The following is a 9,178-nucleotide window of genomic DNA, read 5'->3' as shown; positions in this document are numbered from 1 at the left end:
GGCTCAATTTGAACGTATTGGCGCCTCTGTGTTTTATTAAGTCACTGTAGGGCTAATCGATTGTTGAACTCACAAGCTACGAAACTGGTTCATTTTATTAACGATCCGATTGATTTGATATGTGTTACCTAAGTCTAATTTCAAATAAATTTAGAGTGTGTTGAGACATAAAAAGGATTATTACTGGAATTTGAACGAATATAATTTTCACTACCTACCTTCCATCATTGGAAAAATAGAAATTTGAAATGAATGAATAGATAACCTCACAGAAGGAATATCTCAAGATTAATTATATCATTGTTGCTGGCTAGTTAGATGAGAGATTCTGATGATAAGATCCTCCTGGAATTCGCCAAAAACATTCGAATGATCTGTTGTTAAAGAAATATTGGTTAATTTTTTTCGATAATTTGCTAGAACTTATGTTATGGTACTGATGATGTGATTACATTAAAAATTTTTCTTGAATATTCACAGAATTTTTCAATTATTTGAAGTTCACAGCAAGATTAAAATATATAAATTTTTCATCAACTATAAAAATGATCAAAAGTTTTAGTTCAAAACGACAAATCAACTAATCCTATGATAATCTTTAAACTTCAGATAATTAAAATATTCGGTGTCCACCAAGGTGCCCGGATTTAACACCTTTAAATTCAAATTATTAATTATTATTAAATTATATTAATCATGACCATTAAGTTAACAAATTATTATTCTTGGCACTTGGTCGATTTTCCGTATGAAATTAACATTGAGGAAAGTGTCTGTAGAATGTTTTTGTCTCATATTTATAGCACCATCAGTAATAAAGAAGTTATGAGAACTTTTCATTTCGCGTCATTTTCTAATTTTCCCTAATAACTTGAAAACAGTGGCACTTATAAGGTTGCGGTTTCCACCAAATTAATTCATCAAGTTGTTTATATGTTGATAGTTCCTGGTATAATTACTATCACGATAGTACTATCGTGATAGTGCAATCGCCATGAAAATGATCCTTTATAGACAAATAATATCAAAATTTCTCATAAGTTAGTTTGAGGAAAATACTTAAAATATATACTTGTTATAATTTCAGTATAAATATCTATTAATTGATTTTTCCATGTCTCCTTCTAAATGAAAATTGACTTGTCTCAGAATTTTTCGGAAAAACTTATACTCATGGATATATTCGGCCGAATAACGTCATAAAACATTTTGTCCTCATTTTCCACATCGCGTACACAGTTACGCAGAATTGAACAGGAAATCCGTCTGTCAATCACCAATAATCAAAGAATCCGCCATATACCAACCGCTTCCAAAAATCTCAATTCGTCACCAGGAAACGACTCATCACCAGGATATAAATCCCCATGAAGGCTACATGGTCTCAAGACGCCATCAGCATTCCATCCACCGTTTCACACGTATTCCTCCCAAAGATATCGCATCTCCGTTGAGTTATGGGATGGATTATCAGGCCGTAAATAAAAAAAATTCGCCCGCTTATACTTCTTCCTGACACGGGAAGATCTCCGAAGGCCAACACCTATGGGAACGGACATCATCGTCACTTCATTATGTGCCAACCCCTGTCAAACCCCCTCATTCCCTCAGTCGGGTGGTCTTTCTAGCCTTGGCCGGCGGTGCCAGCGCCAGTGACTCCTCACCTCGTTACCTAGGCCTCCCGCTGCTGGACACCATCTCCACATAAATGCTTGATGGCTCAATCGCCGTGCCGCCTGAATTCCTATGGGTGACAGTACCAATAAACTGTGAAATATGGTTTCTTTGTGGGGAAGAAGTGTTTGCTGCAGCGCTATTATATATTGCTGCTACTTGTGTGGGACGATTTCTCCCTTCTCCATGGCTATGGACGACCTCCAGGCTAATTTATGCCTCATAGGATTTTGTTTTATGGATCGTACCGTCACTAACTTCTTACTTTGTCTGAATTATTCATAAGTGGTGAATTAGGTCCTAGGATAAATGCGACTCTGGAATTTCTTCTGGGGTTTACTACATGAGAAATCCTGTCGTGATTATGTTGAAAAGCACCGCCAAATATTCGTCAAGGTCATATGGGGTCCAAGCTCAAGAAATTGTCTTGTTTGACACAGACCTGAAAAGTAATGGTTTCAGAAATTTGGAACGTTTCTTTATAGATTTCAAACTCCTTAATGTGCACTTATATCGCGTAACAATTTTCAAGTAACATATAGCCAAGACGTTACCATTTATGCCGACCAAATAGCAAATTGAAGTAACGATTTTGCATATTATGCCGGTTTCATACCATTTAAATGATGGTTTCTTTTGTTTTGAATAAAGGAAAATTGACAACTATGGCTGAAAAGTATTGTTTTATTTCGAAAAATAATTAAACATCTCTGGTAAGAACAAAGAACTTTAATAATGGAAAGATAAACAACATTTTTGTTAAATTGTTTTATCAAAATCGGTATAGTATATCCAAAGTCACTTGGAGGAAGCTGAGTATTTCGATTATACAAGGGTTGTCTAAAATTCCAGAAATTCCTTTGGGACCAGTGAATTTATTGCCTAACAATACTTTCAAATAAACCCTGGTATTCAGCGGATCGCGGTATTCACTTCAAAGGGATATCTATGGCCAAATGTTTTTATGAAATAGTTCAAGTAACTTTGGATATACTATACTCGTTCATGATACTGAGAAAAATCTGAGAAGAATGAGCACTAACTTTGATAAAAAATGCAATAATTTCTGAATTGAAGTATGTATTTTTCCATCATTGAATGGCTTAACCTAGTGAATACAAATGACATGAGAAATATCAACAAATAATACAAAGAGTTGATATTATAACCATTTATATTCTTATTGGAAAACCCTCTAGACTTTTGACAGATAATTCCTCACTGGGCGATCTAATCGGTATAGGTTGTTGCGTTCAATTGAAACAGAAGTGCGTTCAAGTTAAAAGCAGCTCTGATTCTATTCGTTGTTTTTGATTTGACAATTTGGCTACGTAAAAACACTTGTAAAAATCTACCAGAGTCCAGTGGCATACGACCTTTTTTCTTGTTAGTACCAAACATCAAGATTCTTGCTAACACTTTTGAGAGATCGTGAATTGAAGTTGCGTTAGATGGCAATCTAGTTGAAGATATCAGAAGACTGTGTATTATCTATTTTGCATGAATATTTGCCATTAAAAAACTGCTCCTGGTGTTTGGGTTTCGATTGAAACAGGTCGTCGAATACTTCCAGACAAGTCTACATTCTCGACAACTTTTGCGAAGGATTCCACTAACTCAAAATCCTATGCGACTTCAATTGAAATTGACCAATGAGCATGTGAATTGGACGCATTTATGGTACCTGATGCTACCATAAATGCGCAGATTTATACAGAGCAAGTCATTGACAATAATAATTGACATTGACGATAATGCGCCACCCTATCGTGCGAGAATTGTGGACGAAGCTCTGGAAATCCATGATATTCCGCATTTAGCCCTGCCTCCTCGGTTGCCAGACCTAAATACCATTGAGAACGCTCGATATCATCTATCAAGAGCTTTGGATTCTCATCAACCACCTCCACATACAATTCAAGAACTCTGACGAACAATCTATCGAGAGTATGCAAAGGCATTGGCAGGCTGTGGTTGATGTTCGTGGAGGCCATACTTTTTACTGAAATTTATTTTTTGAATTTTTTGAGGGAACTTATTTTGCTCTAGAAATACTGAAAATAAATTTTCACCTGAAACTGAGGAACTCTTAAAGGAATGGGTAAAAGAATAAGTTAGATAAGTATATGAACATTAACATTTCTTCTATTGAAAAAAAATAGAAACTTTTGAAATAGTCTTAAAATTTCTGAACTTCCTCTCTTTTTGTGGATCAGTATTAGGTATTCATCATGCCAAGTAGCTTGACATTTTAACCAACTACTTGACTTGAAAATCAAGCTCGTGAAAAATTACATATTTGAGCTTGACTTGATTTGATTTATTTATTTTATATTATTTTATTCATTAGTAGTTTTCTCACATTTCTATTGAAACTATTGGTAGATTTTGGTAGTTTCAGGAATATCTTTCTGAACTTGGCCAAAATAGCCAAGGTTTTTTTATCAATGCCAGCATCTTCAGCTCCTGTTAAAAGACAATTTTCCAGAGCTGCTTTTACAGTTATAAGCACCCGCAATAGGTCAGGCGGTAAATCTTTAGAACGCCTCATGTGTCTTAGATCCTGGATGAAAAATTATGAAATTACCCAAAGCCTGGAGGTTTCTCAATATTAAGAAACTTTATTTTTCATTCTGTTGATTTATAGTGATTTTGTTTATGTTTCTATTTCAAAAAAGTTGATATTTTCTTTTATACCTTAAGTTTAATAACTAAGTGTTTTTTGCAAGGTTCCTTCTCATTTCATCTTTTTTTTATTGATGTGACACTACACGATAAAACTGTTAAAAATCAAGTAGCTTGATATGATTCAATAGTTGATAAATAAATATTTGACTTGAGATAAAACTACTACATAATTGACTTGAGGTTGAATTAAAATCAAGTCAAGCTCAAGTCACTAGCTTGAATATCAAGCCAAGCCGTGAATCCCTAAGCAGTATAATGATGTAGCAATTTGTTGTGGCTATTTACATAAATCTGTCGGTTTGTTTTGGATATGTAGCACCATCTTCAATACTTCATCAGTGATGAAATCGAAATCAATCACTTTATTCAATGGTTCAGAACTTAACCGCAACACTGTTAAAGTCAAGTCTGTTAATCCTCCAAAGATATCAATATTCAACCGGGTCAATTTCGATACCTGTGGTCCAAACCTTGGGACACAAGTAAACAAACAATCCGGCGAGATGTCCGCTCTTTTTCTTACTCGCATATGGTCTGTGACTAAAGGTCGTGTCGGCCAGCACGCATGTATGCGGATCTATGCGCGATTTATTGTTATAAGTCTGACCGATTCACGGTCACGTTTAGGTGTTGACTGGTCTGGGAAGACGTATGGGAAGGCTGCTGAGATCGGCCAGCGCTAAGATAGAACAACGAAAGCTAATCGATATTACTGTTACCGAAGACTGGAATGAGACTCCGAGATGAAATATTGCATATTGCGGTTTCATACTTGTCAACTGGTGTGGGCCATTAGGAGGGAAATTGATTCACTTGCAAGCATCAACAAAGCTGGCAACCATGAGGTGAAGATACCTGGTGCTTCACTATGCGTTCACACAGATCACCAGATACCTCCATTGAAGATTTTTAGGTTGGGAAACTGGAAGCCAAATCAACAAAACTTCTTGCCATTGTTCTTTCTTTTTGATAAGTGGATTCGTTTTGCATGAAGTATTCACAATATTTTATGATCTCCTTCTGTGATTGAAACAGCTAGGCATCTTCGCTGCCTTCAGAGCTTCAATAATATCTTATAAAATGTCGACCTAAACCACGACAAAAGTTCTGATAAAAATGAGCAAAGCACTGAAGCACTGATCTTTTGAGCGTTTTCTCATTCATGTACCAATTGAACCCTTGGAGATCATGTAATATGGACCTATGTATACGTGGTTTTTGAAGAAAAACGGACTGATGATACTTCCAAACCACTAAACAAGTCATGCCTGTTAACACAGCTGTTGAGGTGGAAATAGGCATGATGACTTTTTGTTCATATTCGGTTCTTCAGAGACCTCATTGGTTGCAAACTGTCATGACATGACCTGCCTTTATGACAGTCAAAATTGCATGCAATATTAATTTTTTCGCAATTTCTGAAACATGATTTTTCAATTCAAATCAAGTTATCAAAGATGTAGTGAGCTCACCAAAATCATACTTAATGATAGTATAAATATACTCTTACATAAGCATAACTATATTCTCAAAGGGAGCCAGAACAAATGCTCAAAGTTGTAAGCGCAACACCTGAATTCTGTTAGATGGCACTTCAAGAAAATTACGCGGGAATTATACCTGGTATACCTCTGAGTGGCATACCCATTCTACTGAAAGGAATCGCCTGTTTGGTATTTATGATTATGCTTATAAAAGTTATGCTCAAGATGAAGGATATCAACTGAAGGTAAATTTCATGTTCCTGAAATATGGAAAAATATGCTAAAAGGCTTGAGGAGATTTTGACAGGCTTTCACGAACTAATGATATGGAATCAGCAATGTTCTAACACTAATAGTTTCGAACTGTGTTTTTCGGATATCAATGAAATTATGCTCCATAAAAGCCTCTTTTCATTTTAAGATTCGTTGAAATTGAATATTTCTGTATATATTTGAATATAATTCATCCCCTCAAAATTCAAATACAAATCTTTATGATATCAACGGAATAATGATCCATAAAGTCATCAGTTGTTTTATAGATGCCTTAAATTTGACAACTTCGGTCCTAGAAAACTTCTAAAAGTTTACATATTTCGCATCAATTCAAAGCTCACCATATACCCACGAGAGACAGGTTGAGATTTTATAAATCAGAACTTTCTCTGAGACAGCATGTGCATTTGTAGAATATTTCCAAATTCGAAGCTTAATTGCAATTCATCATTTTCTTGAAATTATGAACCCATTTCGAAAGAAAATCCATACATAATCCATACATAGATATTCAAACAAAAAACGAAATGATTTCGACCTAAAGTTCATGAGTTATTAAGCAAGTCGATTAGCACTGGGATAGTATTGGCATAGATCAGGTATTTATTACTCTTACACCCAGTTGCAGAAACGTTCATTAAAATTTAATGCCGCATTAATATTTGAATCATCCATTGAATGGTCATGGTAGCCAATAGGCTCTTCCTACTGGTGGATTAAATTTTAATGAAAGTTCCTGCAACTGGGTGTTAATGAATTAAGTTGGTTTGTAGGCTCTCTTAGCAATCTTTGAGACATGCTCTCTTTTCTATACATCCAATTTGCAAGTTCCCTTGATATGAACAATATTATGATAATATTCGAGGTAATGCAAAGGTAGACACTTGCTAACATGCAACTTCTGAAAATGTGTTTCTTAGGAAGTCTTATCAATATTTAAGAACAATCGAAATAATTGAAAAAAAACAAGTGATTATAGATAAAAAAACTTGTGTTTGATTTTTCCCTACTTAATGAAACACGCTGTATAGGTATACAGATATATTTTGAGAATGTGCTAAACATGTTCTAAATATATCTAAAGATATAAAAATTGAAATCTGCTCGTACTGGTCATGGAAACGTAACTAATAATAAATCTTTTGAACCTTTAAATGCTCAGCCCCAGTGACGTAACTAGAGTTGATTTGAGGGGGGAGGGGAGGTTAACCCGTACTTTGAAAAAGCAAAATCTTTCAATTGTTCTTATATTCTTCAATTGTTACCACTTTTTTATTACTTCTAACCAACGGGGGGGTTCTATGTCCCAAATAACCCCCTTTTCACGCCTATACTCTCCCCGAAATCTAGAAGAAATCAGCTATAGTATCCGAGCCATGAAATCAAAAGACGAAAGATCAATGAATATTTCTCAAAAAATGAATTAATGAAATTATCTAAGCATTGGTACGATACAGCTGAAATTGAAATCTTTAACACACATTTCTACCTCTAATAGCTTTTAATTCATGGATTTCAAATTCAAAATTAGATGATATTTAAGCTTTTCCGTCGAAGAAGAAAATAATATATAGCATCATGAGGAAATGACAATGATTTTTATGCGAAAAAAATACTATAATGATATACAGAAAAATTATCAAAATAAAATGCAAAATCCAGAATATACAATGGAAAGTAGTAAAGTAAAATATACGACGGAAAGTAATGAAGTAAAATATACGATGGAAAATAAAATTTCAACTATTTTTTTTTTCTTTCAAACAATAAAACCCTAACACAAATCCGTCTAAAAGCTATGATGAATTGACACTTGCTCATATATGTTGAGTGCTTCAAACCAATATCACGTATAGAAACCGAAAGTGTCATAACATTCTTAACGCCCTATAAAATCCTAATATCTCATAAATACCAAGATAAACCATCAGAAATTTCTACTATCAACCGAAATTTGTTATTCCAATAAAAATCGGGTAGCCTTCTGAATTTATATGGGCCATAATACGAATTTCTTTTGATACCTTATCGTCGGCCAGTTTCTTAATGAAAATAAAGCTATAAGAAATAATGGGAATGAGCCAACGAAGAACAACATTCAGATCCGTATCTGATGTAAGCCTTTTGTACGACAAAACCAACAAGTTGGTAACAAGGGGCCCGCTCAAGAAGAAACGCTGCTCTGACGGTCTCCTATCAGTCTTCACCATCGGCGGCATTCTTCGCCTAGGTATCTGGAGGTTTGAAAGTCGCCCAGAGGATGGGGTCCACAATGTGTGTATGAATATTTGGTGGTTTTGACTGCGTTTATGGACGATTCTTTGGTATCAGACACAAATGTTATTTCTTTGCTCATATTTAAACATTTGAAGCGTGTTCGTTGACAGTTGACACTGTGAATCCTACTGTATGGTTTATTAGAACTGATTAAAAAATATATAATATTGTATGAATGACTTTTACATTGAGGAATTTGAACAATTACGAAAGAATTCTCATCTCTAGATCTTTCACATTCCATGGAATCATATTTCAATTATTCAAAAAATTAGTATTTCTTCGTATGATCAGCCTTTAATTCATTCTGGGTATTTTTTAGCTAAGAGGTAGAATTTCCAAAAGAATAAATTGAATTAAATTTGATATAATTAGTTATTATAATGTTAGAGGAAAATTCTGGACGGTTTTTTAGTTCGTTTAATCAGTGAAAATAGCACTTTCAGGATATCCAAACTCTTCTGGAAAATTTTAAATTCGAATTGATATATCAAAATTTTTTTACTCTTGTTCTAGAATCAATTTATGTTTTTAATTTAATGTTCCATATGGTATAGTTTTCATGGGCTAAAATATTTTGCTGTTCATGTAGGTAGCTGTTTATTGCAATATAATATCGAGTCCCAGATTTTAAACATCCTCCATCAATTCCTAGTGTACCCAAGCATTTCCTCTGGGATTTCTGAACATTTATCTGAACTCAAAAACATTACAATCAATATTCAATCAAGCAGGGGGAACATTTGGCTTCAAGTGGATTGCACTTGTTTCCCATGATT

Source organism: Harmonia axyridis, chromosome 1, assembly GCF_914767665.1.
Source record: "Harmonia axyridis chromosome 1, icHarAxyr1.1, whole genome shotgun sequence".
NCBI lineage: Eukaryota > Metazoa > Arthropoda > Insecta > Coleoptera > Coccinellidae > Harmonia > Harmonia axyridis.
The sequence above is the reverse complement of the archived record's forward strand: the minus strand, read 5'-3'. Positions refer to the sequence as shown.